This window comes from Paramormyrops kingsleyae, chromosome 24, assembly GCF_048594095.1.
Source record: "Paramormyrops kingsleyae isolate MSU_618 chromosome 24, PKINGS_0.4, whole genome shotgun sequence".
NCBI classification, from domain to species: Eukaryota; Metazoa; Chordata; class Actinopteri; order Osteoglossiformes; family Mormyridae; genus Paramormyrops; species Paramormyrops kingsleyae.
In genome coordinates this window covers 2,349,257-2,373,687 of record NC_132820.1, presented here as the reverse complement: position 1 = coordinate 2,373,687, position 24,431 = coordinate 2,349,257, and the positions used below count along the sequence as shown (strand labels likewise).

General features: G+C 44.2%; 1 protein-coding gene across 3 annotated transcripts in view; it reads left to right on the top strand.

The window, feature by feature from the left end:
- Positions 1-24,431, top strand: part of LOC111855424 (neurexin-2-like) — a 589,098-nt gene that overhangs the window by 96,562 nt on the left and 468,105 nt on the right. Inside the window, exon 1 of one of the 3 annotated variants that reach the window (XM_072706253.1) lies at positions 6,266-6,344. The exons of the other annotated variants lie outside the window; for them this stretch is intronic. The gene's annotated coding sequence lies outside the window, so the exon portion shown is untranslated. Of the gene's footprint in view, positions 1-6,265; positions 6,345-24,431 lie in introns of those variants that run through there. 3 annotated transcript variants of the gene reach the window in all.

The following is a 24,431-nucleotide window of genomic DNA, read 5'->3' as shown; positions in this document are numbered from 1 at the left end:
TTGGTCTCTCTTCAGGTTGGGGGTGCATTTATCCCAGGACAGAAATTAACCCTGTTTGCCCACACCCCCACGACGCACTGTAATGGGTGCAAACCCGTCTCTCCTTCCAGTTACAGCTTGGCAGGGTGGCATTTGTGAAAAGGGGAGTCTGATTTTAATGAAAATAATTAGTCTACATTCATTTTATATTTTTTTGGGGGGGGGGGGTGTTAAGTAGCACCCCTGCCCCCCCTTCACCGTTTTTCCATTTCATTCATTCCCTGGAGATGATGTTACATTTATATAATTCCTTGGTAAGGCCCCACCTTGAATATTGTGTGCAGGTTTGGTCACCATACCTCAAGAAGGACATTGCTGCCTTAGAAAAGGTGCAACGGAGGGCTACGAGAATGATTCCTGGTCTTAGAGGAATGTCTTATGAGGAGAGGTTAGCTGAGCTGAATCTGTTTAGCCTTGAGCAAAGGAGACTAAGGGGGGATATGATTCAGGTCTATAAGATTCTACCGAGTCTGGATGCTGTTCAGTCAAATGGCTATTTCAATATTAGTCTAAATACTAGAACTCGTGGCCATAAGTGGAAATTAGCGGGAGAACATTTTAAAACAAATTTGAGGAAGCACTTCTTTACACAGCGTGTAGTTAGAGTATGGAATAGTCTTCCTGCTAGTGTAGTGGAAGCTAAAACCCTGGGTTCCTTTAAATCAGAGCTAGATAAGATCTTAACAACTCTGAGCTATTAGTTAAGTTCTCCCCAAACGAGCTTGATGGGCCAAATGGCCCCCTCTCGTTTGTAAATTTCTTATGTTCTTCTGCCCCCCCCCCCCCCTATCTGGCTCCTCTACCTTCCCCCATCTTTCCGGAAATGACTCTCCACCTGTTCTCGGCCTCCATTTCCAGGTCCATTTCGCCGCCATCGCCTCTCTCTTCCTCCTCCGTTAACCTAGCCGTGTGTCAGCTCCCCACCCTCCCCCCCCCCCGCCTCTGTGGGCACCCCCCCAGCCTATCGCAGCAGTCCATCGCTCACCCTCTCGTCTCCCAAGCCGCTTATCTTCAGGCTCGACACCTCTCTCACCGCCCACACCCCTCGCACCCACACTCCCCCCCCTGCTCCATCCCGACCCCCCCCCCCCCACCATTCCTAACACCTTTGCCCGTCTCCTCGTCACATTACTGCTCACCTGTCCTATCTCTTTCTCTCCCCAAACTGCTCTTTTTTCCCTCAGATTGGCTGGCTGCTGTGTACGGTTTGTTCTGAGCACATCGAGATTAGCTTTTGGCTAAACTGAGCACAGAATACCAATGTCGCGCTTCCCGTGTGACTGCAGGAAGCATTTGTCCTTTTGGAAATAGAACGGCGAGACAGAGAGGGAGCAGTATGTAGCGGAGATGTGCTGTTTTACTCTTAATCCACTCCTCAGATGTGATTAGTCTTGGCAAGCACAATTGGGACTATTCCCCCCCCCCCTCCTCCGTCAACTACAGTGAATATTTCATCAGGCAAGACAGGCAGTACCTTAGCTGCAAGAACCCATGATCCATCTTGTATCCGCTACTCCAGAAGGTTCAAATTTAGTGTCTTCTAGCTAAATATGAAGAACGACAAAAATGTTAAAAACGGATGGTAGACGTTTTCAGCCTTAGTATGAGGTACGGAAAACCCCGACGGGTTTAATTTAGAAGCATGACCTAAAAATGTAAATGTGTGAGAGACAGGAGGAAAACAAATCCTTATTTTGATTTATTGTAATTATGTCGCCCACCCCTTCAGTCATATACGACACGTCTGGGGAATCCGTCTGTTTATAGGGTTTGCTGTTGCCTGTCATAATGGGCTATATAGTAAAGTGGATTACACGCTCGCACAGACAGTTGTTTTGTTTTATGATGTCTCTGGTCTAGGACCAGATTACTCCGAATGCTTCCATGAAGACCAAGGAGTGAAATGTGTGGTTTGGTTTTAAATTAGCTACCGATCGGACCTTCAGGCTAGCTGGAATCAAGGTAGCAGAGCTTTCTGTGTAGGAACAGGTGAAATAAATAACACAATTATACAATAATATACTATAATAATATCCATCCATTCATCCATCACCCACTTGACCTGAGCAGGGTCAATGGTATATTTTATTAAAGAAATGTCAACTTAATTACTAGGTAACGACACATCATTTCCTTTTCTTTTAGAAATAAAAAGTATAACCCATTTCATATTTATTTGATTAAATTTTTGGGATTAACAAATGTTTGGGCGAAGACAAGGATGCAATTATTTTTAATGGCCATATGTGTCTGTGTTTCTGAATTTGAATTTTAAATTAAATGTCATTCAGATTCAAAGACGAATTGCTGAAGTCCTGATATTAAAAATGAAAAAAAAAAAAATAAAAAATCGATGCATTCAAATGAGACACTGTGCTCCATGACAAAAGGGCCGCAGGAAGCTCTCAACACTGAAAGGAATGAGAAATTGTTTTTTCCCCAGAAATGGGGACTGAACTGTAGTGGAAACTTCCAAACAGTTTGAAGAGCAGTGTCTTTAACTGCATCAGTGTCAGGCTTAGCAAGTTGCTGCAGGTCATTAGAAAGGGAATTTTATCCCATTTACCACAGTAAGTATTCACTGCTGTAAATTAAAGGTTCGATTTAAAGGTCACACTCAAAAGGACAAAATATGCATGTCAAAATTGTAAATTGTTATTATTTTTGTGTCCTGTGCTCAAAAAACATACAAATTTTGGTGTTGGTCTGAACTGCATTGTGAAAGACCCATCACTTTGTTCTGGGACACATTTGTTCTGGGGGGGTGGGAATTAATGAACAATTTAAACTTTACCCCTCAGAGGCATTTATTATGATCGAAAGTCAAAGGTATAGTAGTATAAAATGAAATGCTTTATTCAAAATGCTTTGTATAAGAATTCTTTAGTTTCCACATATCAAGTCTTGCTCTCCTTTGAGACACACAGGGGTGAGAGTGAGGTTTGGGATCTGAGCACAGGGTCAGGCCATTTATCTGGCTCCCCTGGACCATTTTAGAGGGGATGAAGGGTCTTGTTTAAGAGTCCAACCGTGATAAGCCTATTTGGCTGAGCAGGGGATTTGAACCAGCAACCTACCGGTCACAGGCACAGTGGAACCCAGAACATTTTCAAGTAATTTGTTTAATGGGCACTTTTATCCAAAGTGACGCACGATTGAGAAAATAATCTCAGCTAGTCCCTGAAGCAGTTGGGGGTTAAGGGCCTTTCTCAAGGACCCAGCAGTCAAAACACTCTGCCAGCCATAGGATTTGAACCCATAACCTACTGATTACAGGCACAGTGCCCTAGCCCACTGAGCCACCCTCCAAAAAGGACTAATGTCCTTCTGTCAACCTCCCTTCTGCATAGGTGACTCTGAGTAAGTAGTTCAGGAGATGGAGGCAGTCAGATACAGAGTTCGTTTTGCTGTTGGGCGTCTCACGCAGTATTTCCCTCTATATGCCCCAGACTGTTTCTGGGCAGAGAAGCGCCGCCCGCACGACCACACCTGGCTTCGGCAGATGGCTGTAACTCACGCTCTCTCTCCCATCCTAAAGAGAGTGCAGATGGACCCCCTCCTCCGTCGCCATCTCGTCATCGCTCCCCCGCCCCCCGCCGGACTGCCAATCTGTCAGGAATTAGAGGGCCCTCACTCGGCACTCACTGCTGCGACGGTGCACTCGCCAGATTAGATAACTTTATTAACCCGGGGGAGTCTGCCGGTGGCATTTGCCGTCATCCAAGGACCTCGCCCTTCCTCATGTTGTTTTCTCAAATTATTTTTGGGCCGCACATGTCAGTCAGACGGCATACGGCTTCTAAAGGCCTCTGCTGAGCAAAAACACCAGCAGTCAGAAGTCTTTACACATCACAGGTTCTTTTATACCACTTTTCCATTTATTTCATAAACTGCAGATTTTTTATTCTTGTTGAGCTTTGTAAAGTAGACTGCACATCTATAAATGAAAATATAAGCTTCCTCTATAACATGGAATGAGTATGTAACAGTGCAGGTCTGACGTCCTGTTAACTGGTTGTGTGGTGATGGCAGAGTCAGATTCTAGGCCGTCCTTTAACTTTAAACGCACTAGTTACCTGTTTCGTCCCATGAAGCAGCAGTATTTAATGTCCCTTGCAGAAAGAATGTCTCACATTTTCTCTGCTGTTATAACTGCTAGAGAAGGTTACTTTGATGCATCAAAGATATGACTTTTTTTTTTTTTTTGCTAATAAAGGTACTGAAATGGTGAACATACTGTATTGTACTGAATTTATTTGTTAGCAAAGAATATTGAGTATAGTTTTAGTAAATGTTTAGTAAGTACCATGCGAGTGTAGAAAATCTCAGTGCGTGCAAAAAGATTTGACTGGTAGTCTATGTATCTTTGCGCTCCCTTTTACAATCCTAAAATGGTCTTGTCAAAAATCTGGGAAGGCATTTTCCGGATGATAACGATGGCGATGGTGGCTTTGGTACAGAAGTGTTCAGAGGTGTTTTGGCATCTGTGTTCCCACCTGATAGAGCCCTTAACTGCCTGCCAGCATGTCATCTGTTAACTGTTGACAGGCAAAAGCCACATCTCGGGTACTGTCCTCACCTGGAACGAAGTCAAGGTGTCTGCTCAGAGGTCATCAGGAAAAATACTTGTTCTTTTTTGTTTAAAGAACGTTTCTCCGCAGTTACCGCTGATGGGTGATTGACAGCCTCACTTCTTATGATTTACAGCATTTAAAAGCCCATTGAATGTTGGACGTCCACTTTTTTATAAAAGATAGAGATTAAGGTAATATCTTAACCTGCTTAATGAAGCCATTTTAGAGGGATTACACTGTGGAGAGCATTGACTGATGTTTATGTATTCAGCTGGGGAATTTAGCGATGGAGTAATTTACTGTGACTTAAGGGGTCACGGATTTCCTTTCATGCAGAATTCTAACTATATTGGATCAAGCCGGTAGTATTTCACTGGGGAGAGGGCCCTGTTCCCTCAAGAGATCCTCGTAAAATCAGTGTATGCTGTTAGGCGCAGAAAAAAATGGAAAGATGTACAAAACACAGATGCCAGTCTAGGGGGTTTAATTGTTAGGAATAAATTAGGGCCAAATTAGCCTTTTTATTACCCATTTATTGACCTCCGGTGAATTGGATCTGCTTTTCCTTAACTTTATATGTTTGTTTATTCAAACGTCTATCTGGCCCCCTGCAGTATTTTAAGGGGAAATTAAGTGGCTTCAAATCACAGAGGAATGTATTTCGATCGCTTGTCTTCGGGCACCACAAATGTCTGCAGGTTATGTGTTATATTTTGAAATAGAAAACAAGAAAACAATCTGAATTAAAAAGCAGATTACGGAGTAAGATATTACTTCAACAGAGCCGATGCCTCGCCTTTTGAAGTCGTCGATTTTATCGGAGGCAAAATTTTATAATTGAAGTTTTCTCCTTTCTGTATTTTCAATACGAATCAGCATGTTCTCGGATTCTGGTGATAAAAATAGTTTAGACACAGCATGGTTGGGTTTATTTCGCTGCCATCGCAAGGTGTTAAAGCACTGATATGACGAAACGTAAATGTAGCTTTCGCGCTTAATTAAATTCGGCGCATAACACGTGCCAGGATATTTCCTTATAGCTCTCAGCGACAATGCGCACCGCGAAGCGAAATTGTGACACCGAATTAACTGCAGCTGTCTCTAATTAAACACGATGTTGGCATTTTTGTTCAGTTTTGATCGCTTGAAAACTGCATTAGTACAATCCCTCTCACGTTCACACCGAGGGCGCCTTCATTAGCTGCTTGCTTAGCATCCGTTTGGCACGTGCGTTTTTTTTAGCACGTGGTTCTCCCATGCGCAGGGAAAACCTGAATTTCAGACGCGCGTGACATGGGCCAGCAGCAGGAGAAACAGTAATGAAGTTTAACATATAGATTTGGCTGGAATTCTCCACTATGCAGAAATGCAATGCATCAGGGAATGAGAGATCCGGGGAAAGTTCCGGAGTGTTTTATATAGCAGCCGAGGCGCGCATCGCGGTGCCGGGAGGCTGTGGATGCGCGGGTCGTCAGTCAGCAGGTTTTGAAAGGCGCTGCAGTCAGGTCACCGCCTGTTGGCAGGTGCATTGTCAGACCCAGCACCAGTACCTACAGCAGCACAGCAAATATAATTGCGGACAGCAAGTTTCTCTGCATTCCCCCCCCCCCCCGCCCCCCCTCGGCCCGGCTGTTATGCGCGCCTGGGAGGCCCCGGGTTGATCGTGGTGCAGACGGACCTCCGGGATCTGTCCAAGGTGCTGAGCGGCTGCAGCCCCGCCCCTGCCCCCAGGTGGGTTGAAACTGCAGGTTCTGCTTGTGCCTCTGTGTGTGTGTGTGTGCGCGCACTGGCTGGCCTCTGCTGCCCGCAGTATTTACCGTGTTCTACAGCTCCCAGCCATTACGACTGCGAGAGATCCCTATGCTGGTATTAAATTGTTCGACGCCGTCATTTCGGACTAAGATGGGGTTTGAAACGCAGCGATTGCTTAAACTCTGCCATCATTAACCAGAATCAAGTTAATTTTCAAATGCAGTTATTGCAAATGGAATGTGTTTAGGAAGCAATTATATTTACATGATTTAGTGTTCGAATCATCCCACCCTGAGTTCATGATGTCATCAGTGCGCCGATCTTGGGAATCACCGTTCTCAGTGTTTCCACAGGACCTCTGTCTGAGATACAGTCCTCCTATACTAAGGTCTAGGCCATTTGTTTCCATCTCAGGCAAGGGCTTTAAAGTTCCTAATTATTCCTTCGGTTTGCACTGAATTATTGCACTGAATAATTGCATGATATTCTTCTACTCATTTAAGAAAAGAGATCTTATCTTATCATCTTATTCAAAGCTCATTAGTTGTGTTTTGGTGTGGATTTCTCAATTAAGCCTGAATTGCATGTAAAAATATAGGAGCGAAACACTTTAAATATATAAAATTGGCTTTCTTGAGAAAACTGGACCGCATCCAGCAGTGCTTGCTGTAACTCTCTGCATGCAGGAAGGGATGGGATGTACCCTACAGTGCTTGTTAGTGGGAATGGGCAACTGGCCATATGAACATACATTAAAGCAGCGCTCAATAAGGAAACGCTGAGAGGCGCAGAGAAGGCGCCGTTTGATCAAACAGCAGCTCAGCGGCGACACGCTGCTTCAGAGACACACTTTCAACTTTCAGACATTTCATGATGGGAAGCTAGAAGGTTTGCAGTAAGTTTGTAGGGTTAAATTTTGGATGGATGGATTGATAATTGACAGCTGGGTGGATCTCTTCTAAAATGCTGACTTCATTGTTGAAGAGAGTTGAAAGGAAGTATAGATAGATAGATTGATTGACAGGTAGATTCTGCACTGTTGATAGGATCTCATGACCCAAAACTTTGATCCCCTAGGTCAATCTTTCTAGTGATATGACAATAAAGGTGATTTTGATTTGAAATAGATAGATAGATTGATTTATTTGATTGTATTAAATTCAGACAGGCCTGAGTCTCTCCCCAAATTAAAAAATGTGTGTTTTGTGTTTTTAGTTGAATGACGTGTTTCTCCTCGGTAACCAGAAATGCAAGTTTATGTCGCTGACACATGGATTGTCGGCCTTGTTGTCTTATTGAAATTTTAAATTGAATTTGCTATTGATTTGAAAAAAAAAATGAAGTGGAGAAGCACAAAGCGCTCTGGCATCTGCCATAGATCAGATTAATTTGTTTGACTGAATATTGTATAGAGGCCGTGCTCAGCCTTATAATGTTAATTGTTGTTTGTTATCATTTTTTTTATTCTTTGAAACTCTTTGTGATTTAAAAAGTAACAAAGAATCCATTCATTTCTGTTGTTGTACAGAATACAGTCTTATTTTCCTTCAAGCAATTATATTTTAGGATTAACTTCAAACATATTATAAAACATATGTGTGTTATTTATTGTTAAAGAGTAATATAAGAAAAGGACATGAGATCCTTAATTATTTCACATCCCTTTACGTTTCGAATACCTATTAGTACGACTGGTATGACTAGTATTGTGGTCAATGTGGTGTGTGACTTAGCGGGCTAGAACTAATCTGTGGTCAGAAGGTGGCCAGTTCATATCCCTGGGGCCAGCAGACTGGTGCTGCCATTGCGCCCCTGAGTGAGGCCCCTAACCCCCAGCTCCAGGGGCCCTGCACGCTGAATGCCCCTGCGCTGTGACCCCTCCCCCCCGCCCCTGTCTGTGTGGACAGGTGAAAAGACAATTTCCCCATGGGAGTGAATAAACTGTGTCACTATTCTATTACGTTTAGAAACAAACTATTTGTACATGATTGTTTCTGTGTGCACACTTATGACAAGGGCGTCAAGTCTACATACATCATCAGCAGGCTAAGGGGCCCTAAATGGCTTCTAGGCTTGTTAGTATACTTTTAGAAGCATAAAAAATGAAGAGTAAATGGTTTCTCGATGGAGCCAGAAGAATAGCCTTTGCCTTTCAACATGAAAAGAGCAGTTTGCAGCTGAAATTGCTCAAATGATGTGTTTTTTTTTTTTTTTTTTATTTGCGATGTGGTGAGAATTTCTCTGCGCTTCATGTAGAGACGGAATTTGGGTCCTTGGTAATTACTGAGAACTACATGTTGCTTATGGGCGGTGAGCTCATCGCTGCCAGACTGACCTGCGGGCCGAGCGATATGAGGTGCGTTTAAAAGCCGCGCGGGGCGTCTATGCGGCGAAACGGCAGTACAGACAGGTGTGCCGCAGCTTCAGAGTCAAGCCGCCGTCCTTGAGGCATATATCCAAGGGCGATGCAGCCGCTGCAGCTCAGGCTTATGCTACTCCAGGGTCGTTAAATAGCATGACCGCGTTCCACCCGTGTGTCTACTTGATTTTCTTTTTAAATGGGCGGGGGGGGGACAGAGAAAAATAAAAGTGGTTGAACTTTAATACTGATAAAAAAAATAATCATACACGGATTGTCAGGCCTGCTTTCAAAACACAATAAAATGTAAAACTGCCCGCAGTCACCTTTGGAGAAGCCTGCAGCTCTGGCAGGTGCGTAGAACTGGAATTTATTCAGTAGCCAAATATCCAGTATCACCCGATCTATCACGAAATGTCAAAACATACTCCAGGGTGATACCGGAGGCTTCACTGGAGAAGACTCCTTAAATTACGTTCCAGTTTGATATTTTATTAATGTAAATGGAACACTTTATGGTACTGAGTCAACTTAAATGACCTAGCGAAAGTGTTTTGTATTTACCTTGCAGGCTTTGTGTCTGTCTTTGGACGGGACATTTCAAGGTGGAGTGAGTTAGAGGCATCTTCTTTGCCGGTGTTCCGACGAGTTCAGCTACCTATCAAGATGTACTATCGAGCCGTTCGGCGCATATGCAGTTCCACCATTTGGGGGTTAGGGTTAGGTTTTAGGGGTTTGGGTTAGGCTAAGGGTTTTAGGGGGTTTTTGGAGGTTATGGTTAGGGCTATCGATTAGCACTACGGTAGCTTAACTCAACAAAGTAGCTCAACGCGCCAGAACACCGGCGATCTTTCCGGCGTTTTCCCTGCCGCAGGCAAATTCTGGGAACGAGATACGCTATATCTCAGTCTGGCAGCTAGCTTAATTCCACAGATTGTGAAAATAAACGAATAGATACATTTCTCTTAATGAAGCGCCAAAGCCACTGACTGCGTTCGGTTGGAGGTAAACCGACATAAAGCGTGGAGCTGAAACTTAACGAATTTGAGATCCCTGTGAAGGGAAGCTCCCGTTGACGTCGTGCGAAAAGATCGAAGGGCTTCCGTATCCGAAGGGTTAGCTAGCATGTGGGCTAGGCACTAACTGGGAACTGCTAGACGCTAACTGGGTCTCGTGCACTTACTGTAAGTGTTGACACTTTTTCATTCAGTACTGAAGAAATATCATCATCATTAAAAAAAACACCAGCACTGTTCACTGATAAATATCCTTTATGTCGAAAGAAATACTGTTTTCTGTCAGAGGAAAAACCTGTGAATAAACGTCTTCGGTCTGAACCGGTTCTGCTGGAGCCTCACCAGAACTTGCGCTGACGTCTAAAAGAATCCCATCTTCCCACTGCTTGTGTCACATCTCGACAGCAGCTTTGTGTGTACAGACCAAAGCTCCCTCCCCAGAACAGACGTCCTCCCCCATTAACGTAGAGCAATGCATTGAACCGAGTGGGATCTCTCCGCAGCCCGCGCTCGTGGCACCCCCCCCCTCTCGACATCCGCTTCATGCTCTCTCTCGTGACATATTACCGGACAAAAGTCCCCCCCCCCCCCCGCCCCGACCTATCTCAGCTGACTGGGGTGGCCCACACCTATCAAACCGATGATGTCTGAGCCTGTGGAAGAGAGGCGGACGGCCGTAAGCGCAGGAGAACCAACGACGGGAATTCCCGGGTGCGGCGTGGCGGGACGCAGGCCCGCGCCCTAGCGAGGCGGTGAGCCCGCGCGCTAGCGAGGCGGTGAGCCTGCGCGCTCTCTCGCTTTCTGGCGCTTTCAGCTCCGGCGCGCGGAACAAGACGAGCGGCGCATCGCCTGGCCCATCTGGTGGAACGTTGAGGTGCCGGTGAAGGCGGAATTAAAGAATATAAACACATTAAAAGGTCACGCCAAGGCATTTCAATAAAAGTTCATTACATTTTATTTGCCAAAGTCATATCTGAGTAATTAGAATAACAAAGAGCAGGTAATGAAATGACTATAAACATTGTTGGCTGCTAACACCTTATTGGCAGAGGACTTCTGAAGGGTGACAAGGGTGAGTGTGTGTGTGTGATGGTGTGTGTGTGTGTGTGTGACTGTGTTTGTGTGTGTCTGTGTGTGTTATGGTATGTGTGTGTGTGATGGTGTGTGTGTGTGTGTGTGACTGTGTTTGTGTGTGTCTGTGTGTGTGTCTCTGTGTGTGATGGTGTGTGTGGGTTTGCATAGATCACATTTGAGGACCAAATTGTCCCCAAAGTGTAATAAAACCTGAAATATCCCTACTTTTGGGGATATCTTTTGAGGTCCCCATTGGATCAGTTTTAAAAAAAATCTGTGAATGCAATCAAAGTAAAAATACCAAAAGTTTTGTATTTGGGTTGGTTACTTATGGTTAAGGTTAGGGATGGGTAGAGGTTAAGGGTGTCATGACTGGGATTAGGGTTTTTCCCATAGAAATGAATGGATGGTCCCCATTTAGATAGGAAGACCAACTTGTGTATATGTGTGTGTGTGTGTGTGTGTGTGTGTGATGGTATGTGCGTGTGTGTGTGTGTCTGTGTGTGTGTGATTGTCAGTTTGCAGTGTTGTCAGCAAGACCTTATTCTTCTGTGTATGTGCTGAATAGCATCTCTGTGAGGAACCCAGAGATACACACAAGGTGTAAGTGCACCTTTACACAAATGTCTTAACAAATGTATTGGGGGGGGGGGGGGGGGGGCATTATTCCTTTGTGAGGTGGTGAGGTGTTTGCAGGAAGTGTCCAAAGCTGGGGATAACCTGTTTGTCAAGCCCTGGGTCAGGATGATATTTATGCAGCGGCGTCTCTCACATTGTTATCGCAGCTCGCAGACCATCAGCGCTTTCCGAGTCGAGTGTGTGCTGCTGTAATCATCAGTCTGCTGTAACGTCGCGCTTTCATCAGACCATCTACTGCACTTTGCATCTACATACATTTCTTGCTGGTAAATGCTGGGTCGCGTGGTTTTGGCTTGTCATTAGACTCTCTAGGGTCTGTGGTTTTGCAATATGTAACATGCTGTAGAACCTAAGAAAATCTGCTAGAAGTATCATAGATTTCAATTACAGACAAGCCCATCCTGTTCTTAAAGGGACTTAACATACCCAGAAAAATTCAGCATTGCTAACTGTGTTGATATTTGAACTTACTGTAGCTAAAAATAGTTGGTCCTGACAGTTTGATATGTCATTGATGGTATTCTGCTCTTCGCTAATCTTTAATGTTTTCTTAAATCATTGAGGCATTTTGAAAACATTATGAATAATGAATGAATGAATAGAGGATCATGTACCAAATCATGGTCGTACAAATTACTTTATGGAGAAACTTCTTTGTCTGTGCACTGAGTGCTTCCAAAATTGCATAGTTACTCAGTAGGTATTGAATTTCATCAGAAGCCTACTACTTGACCATTAATGCAGTACATACTGTATATATGCATGAGAACAGTATGCATGCACTCAGACACAATGTGGTTGCTATCTTGCATATTACCTGAGCTGGACGTTTTTCCAATGATGTAGGGATCAATGAAAAAATATGTTTTTGAGTAAACTAATGCAACCAGGCTTTATTTTCTACTTAAATTTGTACAGAGCCCGCCTTTCCTCCACTTTATTGACAAAAATGTCTGAGTGGGTGATGTTCCTCGCTGCTCCAATGGCCTTGTGGGATACCGTGGCAGTTATCAGTTGCCCACTTCGGATTTTTGCTGAATGTAGGATGTCTTCTGGGTACCATTCACAGTGCTACATTTCAGCTACTACATACAGGCTTTTCAACTTTGGTCAGCTGGCTGGTGTGAGATTTTCAGTTTGAGACAAGTCTGCACACTCATTTACATGCATGTAACAATTTTATTACCTTGGGAATAATATGTCGAGTTTGCACGCTACCCTAAAGCTTTTGATGTAGCTAATTTTAGGTTTATAATGGAGCAATGTAGATTTGCTGTAAGATTTCTTGCGCGAGCGTGAGAGTCTGAAACTGTGAGTGTCACATCAGAGGCATGACAGTTGGCAACCCTGCATATAACGAGCGATTTCGGACACACCTATTATATCTAGTCAGTCAACCACGTCTTGGTTGATTTTAATGTATATTTTGATATTACACTTCTGCTAGAAGGTCCATTAGTAGGTAAGTGGTAGGTCCTAGCAGAGCTGTCCATAACTCCCGTGGTTCATGATCCCATCTATCTCACCTGGAGCCCCAGGACCAAAACAACACAAGCCTGCCATCGTATTTCACAGTGGGCGTGAGCTTCTCTCCAGCGTGACCTGAAACCTTCAGGCGCACTGTGACATGCAGGCATGACTGTCCAAATAGCTCAATTTCGTCTCATCAGCTCATAACACAGGACGCCAGCTATAAAAACAATGCATTTTATGGAGTTTCGCTGCTTGCCTCAGATCAGCCTTTTTGAGAGACCTTTCTGTAGCGATGGTGGTGATCAAAACACTGTCGTGATACTACAGGCTATTGCTTTGCCGGTTTTCCAGCCAGCCATCTCTGTCAACGTATTTTGGGTGTCATTAGGATGCCCTCCCCGTGGGAGAAAGTGTATGATTTCAGTGGCCTTAAATGTTCCGGTAATCTCCACAGTGGGTGGAAGATGTGTATTTGCCTTTTTAAATTTTACGGTCTGATGACCTGTTGAGGCTGGCAGAGTCCTCCCCCGCCTTCCGCCTTGCCTGCTTGTCATCGCGCCGATGACCGTCGATGGGTTTTGAGTGCGTGTGTCTTTGTGATTGCTCTGAGGTAGCTGTCTACTATGCCATGGAGAGAGATGTGAAGTAGAAAATGGCCAGAACAAAATCACACGAGGATAGAAAACAAAACAAAGAGGGGGAGAGAAAAATGGTATTAGGCTTTTTTTTTAAAAAACTCTTTTGGCAATAAAAATGAATGAAAGAAAAAAAAACCTAAATATTTAGGGTTACGCAATTAGGGTTTATTTGTAATTTACTGGGATTTGGTTGTCATCTGTTAAAGAAAATTCATCCTGAGGGTCATGTGACCTCAGTGGTTCCTTGCGACCTGGTAGCAGAAGCTGCTGTTCTCTGCTCTGAGAGCCTGTTCCTGATATTCCTGTAATTACGGTATTTTGGGGCTTGCTCGCGTCTGGAGAGAATTTATTTCATTTTATCTGCTAATCGGGAAAACTTATAATTGCGCAGTGTTAGATTAGTGCAGGATTTTAAGTGTAAAAATATCTGCTGGGAAACCAATGCTCTAGTGTCCTTTTATGTTGTTTATAAGTGTTATTTTTGCTGTTTTAAGTCTTGTTTGCAGAAACACTGAGTTCAGGGTTGTTTAAGTTTATTGGTTCTGCTGGAATCACTGTTAAGCGGTGAAATAAACCTGTATTCAGCTTTATTTATGGTTAAAGAGATACGTCTCCGAATCCCCCGGTTATTCGGTAAGATAAAGAAATCTGCGTTTAGGGGGACATGATTGTGCTCCATTGACTTTATTCATCCAGAGCTGACAGCCCCCCCCTCGACATCAGATACCGTTTGTGCAGAAAAATGCCTCCATTTTTCAGTATAAGGAAGTAATTGGTCATGGGATAGCCATAAACACATACATGTAGTGGCTAGCTTTTAAACACATACATGTAGTGGCTAGCTTTTAAACACATACATGTAGTGGCTAGCTTTTAAACACATACATGTAGTGGCTAGCTTTTAAACACACATGTAGTGATTAGCTTTTAAACACATACATGTAGTGACTAGCTTTTAAACACATACATGTAGTGACTAACTTTTAAACACATACATGTAGTGATTAGCTTTTAAACACATACATTACATGTAGTGACTAGCTTTTAAACACATACATGTAGTGATTAACTTTTAAACACATACATGTAATGATTAGCTTTTAAACACATACATGTAGTGATTAGCTTTTAAACACATACATGTAATGATTAGCTTTTAAACACATACATTACATGTAGTGACTAGCTTTTAAACACATACATGTAATGATTAGCTTTTAAACACATACATGTAGTGATTAGCTTTTAAACACATGCATGTAGTGATTAGCAATTTAAGGAACATCTTTGTAAAATGTGAAACAGTGAGTGTCATGTACATTTATGGCATTAAAAACTGAAAAAAAAATCAATAAAAATGAGAGAAAATGAGCATAAATGACCTGGTTATTTATTTTATTTAACATTTTTTGTTCAGCGCAGAGGGCTGTACCTGGTTTGGCCAAATGCCTCTCTGAGGGGAGCCCATCTACAGCTCAGTGACACTTAGAGGAGCCATGCGTACATCTCGCCATTGTTACACCCCTGAGCTTCCAGTTACAGAAACATGGTTTACTGTTTAATTGCCATTGGCTTTATAAAGAGCTGCCTCCCACCGTAACCAGAGACGCCAGTCAGCTTTCCCACTACACGGCTCCCATTACATGACTCTATTGACATACGAGCTAATTAAAAATAAGCAAGCGTGAATCGGACAGGCAGGTGAGCTGGAGAGGTACGATGGCGCCATCTTGACAAACCGGCTTGATAGCTTGCTGGCGAATGGTGAAGGCCAGCTGCTCCTCTTCGATTATCGTGTTTATATTCACTTTGTGAGAACGGTAGAGGTAAACAGAATTTCATTTTCTTCTCAGAAGTAATCCTTCACTATAACAATTGATGTTTATCTCCCGTGATCCCATTTTAATGAAACTCCGCGTGTTTAAAAGCGCCTTTAAATGGCAGGTTAGATACGTACGGCAGGCATATTAATTTTTCTTCTCGGAAACTGCTAGAAGCCTCAGACACGAGCATGGCAGACGAGGTAAATACAGACCGCGGCCCCCGCCAGCACAGGATCCCAGCCAGCCGGCAGATAGCTGTCGCGCAGACTCTTACGGAGGGCTGCGCAGACCAAACACCCGCCTGGCCCCGGCCTTCAGGTGAGACTGTGCTCACATCCATCACATTTTTTAGATAAGCAGAATCTTTTCATGACCTTTGAATCTGGATTGCTGCTTATATGAAGATCTCTGTAATAATGCTCTTGACTGCACTGAAAAATGCAGTAGAAAACAGGCAATTGAAGAGTTTTAAAGTAGTATTTGGCTAAAAGTAATTAAAAGAGATGTGTAACCTTTTTTTGCCACTAAAAAATTTGAATCTCTCCTAATTATGATGATTCGGAACTACAAGCCAACAATTGCACACTATGCATATGGAGCCACAAACACTCTTTCTGTGCCTGTTTATTAATTTACTAAATGTCCAAGCCGCAAAAAGCACCTGCTATATATATATGTATTCTTCCCTAGACACCTCTGTCTGTTGAATTGTTTTTCCATAGATTGTATTCAGAAGAAAGAGCCTCATTTCTGAGTTGTCTCTGAACAGTGACATTAACAAATTATCAACTCCTGGGAAGAAAATATTATAATATTTTGCTGTATTATAGCATAAATATCCACAGTGACTCATGCACCTCTAAAGGAATCCAGGACCTTTAGGGAGCGCACACAGTCGCATGAATACTTACGCTGCCTGACTTGGTGACACCACACGCCTTCTCCGCTTTTCATCTCTGTGTACTTTTAGTCACGAATATCGCTCCTTAACCACTGTGACTTTTGGGAGGATCCGGACTAAATATCTTCCGGAACACTAGCTCCAAAAAAACGTGTCTTCGGAAATTTGGTTCATCTGCAATGTGCATCATTAATATTCATACTGGCTTTTGCATTTTACTGCCGAATGTTCTGACCTAGTTTTTTTTCAGTCCCTGAGGGTCACCTGTGGTCGCTTGTAATCGCATGTGCATGATGTGCTTAATAATGCCCAGCAGGACAGGTGGATCCACAGATTTAAGATGAGCCTTGATAACCGTGGTCTGTTGTCTGCAATTCTTTTGCATTTTTATTATAACAAAAAAATAAGTTTTACATTGTATTTAAAATTCAAATGTGTTAAGTCAGTTGTTCTCCATAACTGCTAATCGTGCAGGGTCTGGCTGATCCTGGTTCCGGTCGCTCAGGGATTGCGGCACACGGGACTGGGCGCCAGTCCGTCACAGGGCACTCTGGGTCCTGGTTCCGGTCGCTCAGGGATTGCGGCACACGGGACCAGGCACCAGTCCGTCACAGGGCACTCTGGGTCCTGGTTCCGGTCGCTCAGGGATTGCGGCACATGGGACCGGGCGCCAGTCCATCACAGGGAACTCTTGGTCCTGGTTCCGGTCGCTCAGGCACTGCGGCACACGGGACTGGGCACCAGTCTGTCACAGGGCACTCTGGGTCCTGGTTCCGGTCGCTCAGGGATTGCGGCACACGGGACCGGGTGTTAGTCCGTCACAGGTCCTGGTTCCATCTCCACCTCTGATAGTACTGTACCACAGACACCCTAGTAATATATTAATATTAATACTAATATTAATACTCTGCATTAACACACACTAAAAAGCAGCATTAATTGTTATTCCAACTGGTCTTACGCAAGACATTTAGCTGCTGTTTGTTCTGACCTCTGCCCTGCTAAGTTGCTATCGTGCGGAACCATCTGTATGGTGCCCTCAGAAGTGACCGTGCTCAAAGCCAGAGAGGACCCCCCCCCCCAGGCATGTTTATTTAAATGCCACCCACACGCGGATGGACAATCTGCCTTCCGGCCTCCTTTAATGTCACGCCACCTTAATGTACCACAGGAAACAGCTGTGGAATAAAAAGCACAGACATGGATCGACAGGCACACATACTGCACGCCTGCTTCTGTGCTGCCTTATGTTTGCAGTCGTACACTAAGTATGTTGATTTAGCCCAAAAAATGCAAAATTGTCCCTCTAATTGACATGGCTGCATTGTACTTCTCAGAATCTTTTATAACTCCTGCTGTTATTTGTGACCTCACAACAATGGGCGAGGGAGCCAGAGAGATTTAATATGCTCATACCCCCCCCCTCCCCCCCCATTCAGGTCTGGGGATGCTGAACATACTCTAAGCTTATAATGTCTCCATTGCTGCTCACGTTACGCTCTCGGGTATGTTCATAACACGTGTATACATGTGTATTTTCTAGGTGCCTTGCGGGTTACTTTATCTCTGAGTTACTTAAACATCATCCATGTTTAAGTGACTGTAAATGGTGGTTGCAATGTGATTTCCTCATGATAATTTCCATTGCACTGCATTAACGGCTTAAATCGTTTAATGGAAAGTCAGTCCAACTGGAAGGGCTACAATCAAATGAGAACTGTTTTCTGCAAAGGCTTTTTAGAGAAGAAACTGGAACGCTGTTATTTAATTGTATTTTAATGAGCGATAATGCTGTTTGAGCATTGCAATGCTGAGGTCCAGTCTGACAGATCAATTCTAATCCAATCGAGGAGTCCTAGATACAGTCTTAATACCTTTGGCGTATATTTTCAGTCGATTCATTAGAAGTCTGTTGGCATGATCTGAAATCCAGGGACCAAGGCACGGGGTTGTTCATGAGGTTAGATGCCAGCGCAGCCTCCCGTTACTGCAAATCCAAAGACAGTAGAAGATTGACGGTACGTACCATCCGCCGCTTCTGCGTTCTCCGTTAGCCGTTCTGGTCCAGCAAGCTCCCGGACACCAAGTCTCGAATGTGTCGTGCAGGCAAACTCAATTATTTCTCTTTCTATGTTAATTATGTAGCAAAATGCAGAGTGAGACCAGTGCTGTTTGGGCTTTATGGCAAATAAAGAATGTCAGCACTGCGATTCTTGGCGGGGGAACGACCTTAACGCTGGTGTTAGCCTGTCTGAAGCATAATGAGGGAGGCTTTCTTCAGGCAAAAAAAGCCATGAGCAGTATAACGTCCAGTAATGAGGAACAACACTCAGAAATTAGGGAAGCAAAAAATTATAGTAGCTATAGATGCTCCTAAATAAACAAGCTTGTGTACAGTAAGTGATATGTTCACGACCTCATTTTGTGGTTGACTGTTTATTCCAGTGTTTCTCAACCCGGTGCTCGGGGATCCCCAGTCCACATTTTTGCTCCCAGCTGTACCCCCCCTCTCAACTGCAAACTGGGAGGGAGCAAAAATGTGGAGTGCTTGGGGGTCCCTGAGCACCGGGTTGAGAAACTGGTTTCACGAAAATTCCTGCTGTACCCTTATATTCCCTCCCCCCCAGTTAAACTACCCACGGCACAGACTGGCCACCTTACCTCATTCGGGAGCATGTTCTACAGCGGAGATAAAGATGTTCTAGCTCACAGTCGCCAGTTCTCAGTGACTCACGGCACAGTTGTCTACCTATTTCAGCACCGTGTTGAGTTTCTCAGAGATTAATTCTTATCCCTGCTAACCCCGGGCGCTTTTACTGTGACTGTGTTTCTTCAGCGACCGTCTGCATCTCATTCTTTTGATAAAGGCCTTTCGCCACTGCTGAACTCTGGCTTTTGTGGGAGTTTGGTGGCTGGGGGGCGGCAAGTGTTGGGGGATGGATGGGGGGGGGACGGATTGCATTTCTGTGTACCACAGTTTTACAGCAAAAATAAAAACAAGAACTTTCAGCAGTTTCAGTAGCTAAATGAAAAAAAGATTAATGTTAGCGCAAATCGAAGGTCGATTTAATTATTTATATTATTCAAAGCGATATATCACTTGCTGGGAATCTCTGTACATGTTTTGCTGCCCCCCCCCTCAGTTTTAGCAGTATTAGCAGTATTTGGAAACACGGTGTCGCTACGGCTGTTTTTTTTTTTTTGGGAGGGGGGGGCTAATCTCCTCTAAATTGTTCCTTTGTCCCGCCATATACAGTAGATGTACAGTAAATAGTTGTAATGCTTTATTTGCTACATTTTCATTAAACACCCCCCCCCCAAAAAAAAAAAAAAAAAATTCTAATGACACTCCTGTTTTGAAATAAAAGGGTTGTTTTGGAAATCAGATTTGCAGCCTTTGATGAATCATGAATCAGCCTTTCTCCACACACACACACACACACACACAGAGCCTATTGGCTGGGCATCACGGGCCCTGTTCACACCCTCCCTGCGGAACTCTGCGTGTGTTTATCGTTGTCCATGCCATCCCTCTCCCCTCAGCCAGGAAGCAGCGGCGCTGAGTCACGGGCCTGGCTAATTAGCTGGCCTGCTATGAATAGAACAGCCTCCATGACTCTTTCTTATAAGATATGGCAAATAGCTAATTAATTGAATGCAATTCATTTATTTTAGAGCTGCAGCATTTCCCAGTTGCATCTGGCAGTGTGAAGTTCGGTTTCCAGTCTAATTAAGGAAAATTTCAATTAAAAATATGAGATGCTTATTTGCATAGGTAATGAGGAGGAAGATGATAGTTCAGACTCATACCATCTTAAAAATCTGGTCAAAATTCACTCTTTTATGAAATTTATTTTAAACCGAATTCAAACACAAGCAGCATTTTACTTCCTTGTGTGCTGTGATGGCTATGTGGCTGCAGGAGCTCTGCCCTGTGTATTGGGGGCTGTCTGTTCTTCCTGTATTTGGGGGCCTTCCTCATGCAGTTAGGCGGCCTCGAGATTGCCTGCTGCGTTTTTATCCCCCTGCAACGGACTGGCATCTTGTCCGGCCTCCCTGCCTGACGCCCTGTGCCGCTGGGACAGCCGTTAGGCCCCTTTGTGACCTCGTTTCGGATAAGCACTTGGAAGATGATAATTATCGGGTTGCTGCTTTCACCACATTTATCAGTCTGCTTCAGCCAGGAATAGAAAGTGAATTAAAACTTTAACCGAAGAGCTTAAATGGACATCCTTGGCTATGATAATGGTTTTTTTATGCTTGCTTAGTGCCTTACCGGTTCAGGGTTGGTATGTTGTACTCATGTATGATTCCAAACATTTTTAATTCAGCCTAACTGGTGACTTTAATTTGCGGCTGTCCTTCCTTGTGCCCTGGGTTGCCCGTAATGAGCTCTTCATCAATGTGGCTCTAATTGGATAAACACTCATGCCCTGCCGCACGTTCCCGAGGCCACGCCGGCGACCGCCGCGTTCCAATTTCTGCTATTAGCTGCCGTTTATTAACCCTTTTATTCTAAAAGCAGCATCTCCTACATTTTACTTCTAGAACATTCCCCACTTAGTACGTATCGCACGTTCTGCGCTCATAGATTCCCTGTTTTTCTATCAAGACATGTCAAAACAATATCTTTCCTTATCTCCCGACGCATCCCCTGGGTTTAAGCAAGTTTATTGTCTTTTTTTACCGCTAGTTTTGGATATTTTTGATTGTTTGCTTGGGTTCGAATGCTTTCCTGCCACCGCCTTGCCCTTGTTTACCTGATTTTCTGCTTCCACGTTCCTGGATTCGGAGCAAAGTCATTTCGTGTTGACCTTTTCCCGGCTCTTTGTCTTCCCCAAACAATTCCTCTCCACCTTAGTTTGTGAGATAAGCTTCAGCGTCGTTGCCCCCCCTCCCGTCCCCCCTCCCACCCTCGTAGCAGGCTTTTCTCCTCAAGTGTAGATAAGGTTATGTGTGTCCCAGGAGAGTTTGCAGCCTTGACACTCCTGCATCCCAACGTCAAATAGCTGTCAGCCTATTTTCATTTGTCCCTTCATTTCGCGCCTTAATTGGACTGCACACCCAACAGAACCCAATCTGGACAGGCCATAGATTCATAGCTTAATCTCAGATACTATCTGTACTCAAGAGGTTAAAAGTACCGTAGAAAAGTACAACATTCCTTTTAGAACTGTTAGAAAAGTCAAGAATCATAAAAATGTATTTCCGGGTTGTGTATTAACAGTGGCATCTGTTGAATCTGTGGGTTATATATATATATAAAATATATATAAAGAAATCACAGTATTTTTTTGTTTTTCTTTCTCGTGTTAAACACCCACGCAGCCAAGGTCATACATATAAGCATGCATGATGTTGATGTTCGTTAGAAGCTAATATGCTAATTAATGGCTGACCTTCTGCAGGTACTAGAGGGGCTTCAGTCATATAGATTCTCCTGGTCTCTTGAAACGGTAAAACGGTGAATCCCTGAAGCACAGAGTCTCCCACTTCAGCCGAGATAAGAACTCATCGAATTAAGTAATTAACAGTGGACTTTGGAGGCCAGAAAACAATCAGAAGCGTGTTTCCTGTTACCAAAATCACATTGAATTGTATTTTCAGATTTAAATCAGGGGCTGAGGTTTAGAAAAGCACCAGTGATGTAATGATTGCATTTCGTACCGTGATGATTCGGTACGTAATGCCTGACGGGGAACTGGAACGTGTGAGAGGCTCCGGCGGAGCCCGAATGATTTCACACAAACACATCTGGGCTTCTTCCTCGTCTCATGAGATGTGGGACAAAAGCCAAATATTGACTGTGCTGCCTGGCGCCGTGGACATGAATGCAGGCTCTCTCACTTTTCATGGCCAGAGCCGCCCGTGGCCTCTTCCCCTCCGCCGCAGCCAGTCTTTTGCTCTTCCGTCGGCCGCGAGTTCCTTAATAATAACCTGCCCGTCCCACATTTCATCCAGATCCTACTGTGAGCTTCTGTTCTGCTTTAAACTTTCCGCGGTTAAAAGCCCCCCCCGCTGTACCCTTTTCAGCTTCAGATCTGGCTTTCATCCCGCGCCCCCAGATCTCGATTCAGACCTCAGACCCCGGCCTCGTATCCCTGCCGGCTTGCCTCAGACCCCGGCCTCGTATCCCTGCCGGCTTGCCTCAGACCCCGGCCTCGTATCCCTGCCGGCTTGCCTCAGACCCCGGCCTCCTAGCTCTGCCTCCATCCATTTCCATTTGCTTAATTCGACCTGTTCATTGATCTCCCCTCTTTCGTTTGGCTTTTGAGGATTTTTTCTCTTTTCTTGTTGTTTTCGTCTTCGATTCGCTTGCCCCTCTGCGTCCACTCGCTTGCTTCTCACCGTCATGGCCACACGCGGGTCAGCAGCATGCTGGGAGTTAAGAAGCCCCCCTCCCGGCCTGACCCCTCCCCAGCCCACGCCAGCACTGCCTCATGCAGTGGCACTGGAGATTGCTCCTATTTCTCATGTTATTAAGCATCTCCACAGCTCGAGACGATCTGATCTCACTCGCTTCCAGTTGTGTTGATTAGCATGGGGTGTCTATAGTCTTTTAATCACTGGAATTCCAGGGTCGCCCTTAGGGCTGTATGATCACGATTATGTGGAATATTTTTTCTTAATATTGCACCTATAAAACCAAACGGATGGTGTCCTTTGTGCGGATGGTAGTAGAACTTATTTATTTACACTCACAATTTGATAAGCAGATTAGTAATAAACTTAAAACATTAATGAGCGGCGTATTGTGATACCCAGAAGTTTAATAAACCTGTCGGACATTAAACTGCAAAAAGTACCCCCACACCACCGACGTCTTTTTGCCTTGTTTATCCTCAATATCTCCTCTTTTTTTACTTTGTGCCTGCTGATCTGGCCCTTCCTTCGCCGCCACTTCAGTGCTTCTCACTTCCCCGATTTACCAAAACAGTAGCGTGTGGCGCGCTCCGCTAACCGAATTTGATCAACATAAGGATAATTGATTTTATATGGATTACTAACTTCTGGGCATCACAATATGCCTCTCATTAATATTTTAGGGGCACCGCTGATCTGCTTTCCAAATTGTGGGCGTATATTAACGCCCGCATGGTACCAAAAAGCTGGCATCCGGACAAACGTTTACGCCCGTTAGCCAAAGCTTATGTCGCGATGCGATATCGTACAGCTGGAGTCGCCATTATAGTCGCATGTCTCATGATCTTTATTCATCACCTTTTCTGATGTGTTTTTTTTTTTTTTTGAGTGTTTGACAGGCGCAGGTAAGGAATGACAGCGTAGGACACGCTGCTGTGACATACCGCTGCGGGTAATATCGCGAAAGCGTAACACGTAGAGTGTTGGTCGCTAAACTATATTGTTTTCCGGGAATGCACTTTCTCAAGTCTGTCTTGGGCGTTTGCTCTGCGTATTCATAATGGACTGTAATTCCTGCTTAACACATTATCGTACATGACATATTCACCCATAAAGACCCACTTGGATGTGGAGTATAGTAATCACATATTCTCTATGTCATTTAATTAAAGTCTTCCCAAAGCCTTTAAACAACTTGATCGGGCTGAAGAAGCTGGTCTTTTTTTCCTGGTAGTTTTCTGTTAAAATGTCTGCCCCCATCAGTGGGGCCTTCAAGTTTGCCACATCGGATAATATTCGTTTGCATTAATTTAACAGAAGCTTTCATCCGAAGTGACATGCATTAGTGAGAGCAGAGTCAGTGCCTGGAGCCATTGGGGTCAAGGGTCACGCTCAGGGGCCCAATAGTAAGATCACTCTGCAGACCCTTGGGATTCGAACCAACGACTTTCCTGTCACTGGCCCTGTGACCTCACCACCCCGTGGACATTTACATGTAATTTTTTTTTGCAGATAGAAAGCAGGATCAGTGGGGATTAGGGTCCTCGCTCAGGGGCCCAACAATGAAAGCATTCTGCCAGCCATGGGGATCTGAACCAATGACCTTCTGATCACAGGCAAAGTGTCCTAACCCACTGAGCCAAGCACAATCACAACGTTTGCCGTGTTTTCAAAGCGAATGATTTATTAAGGAAGACACAGGATAAAACATGTTTGAACTAGACAAGGAGTGAGCTGGACTTCCTCGGTAATGATTGTGAGTGTGGTAGTGCTGTTATGG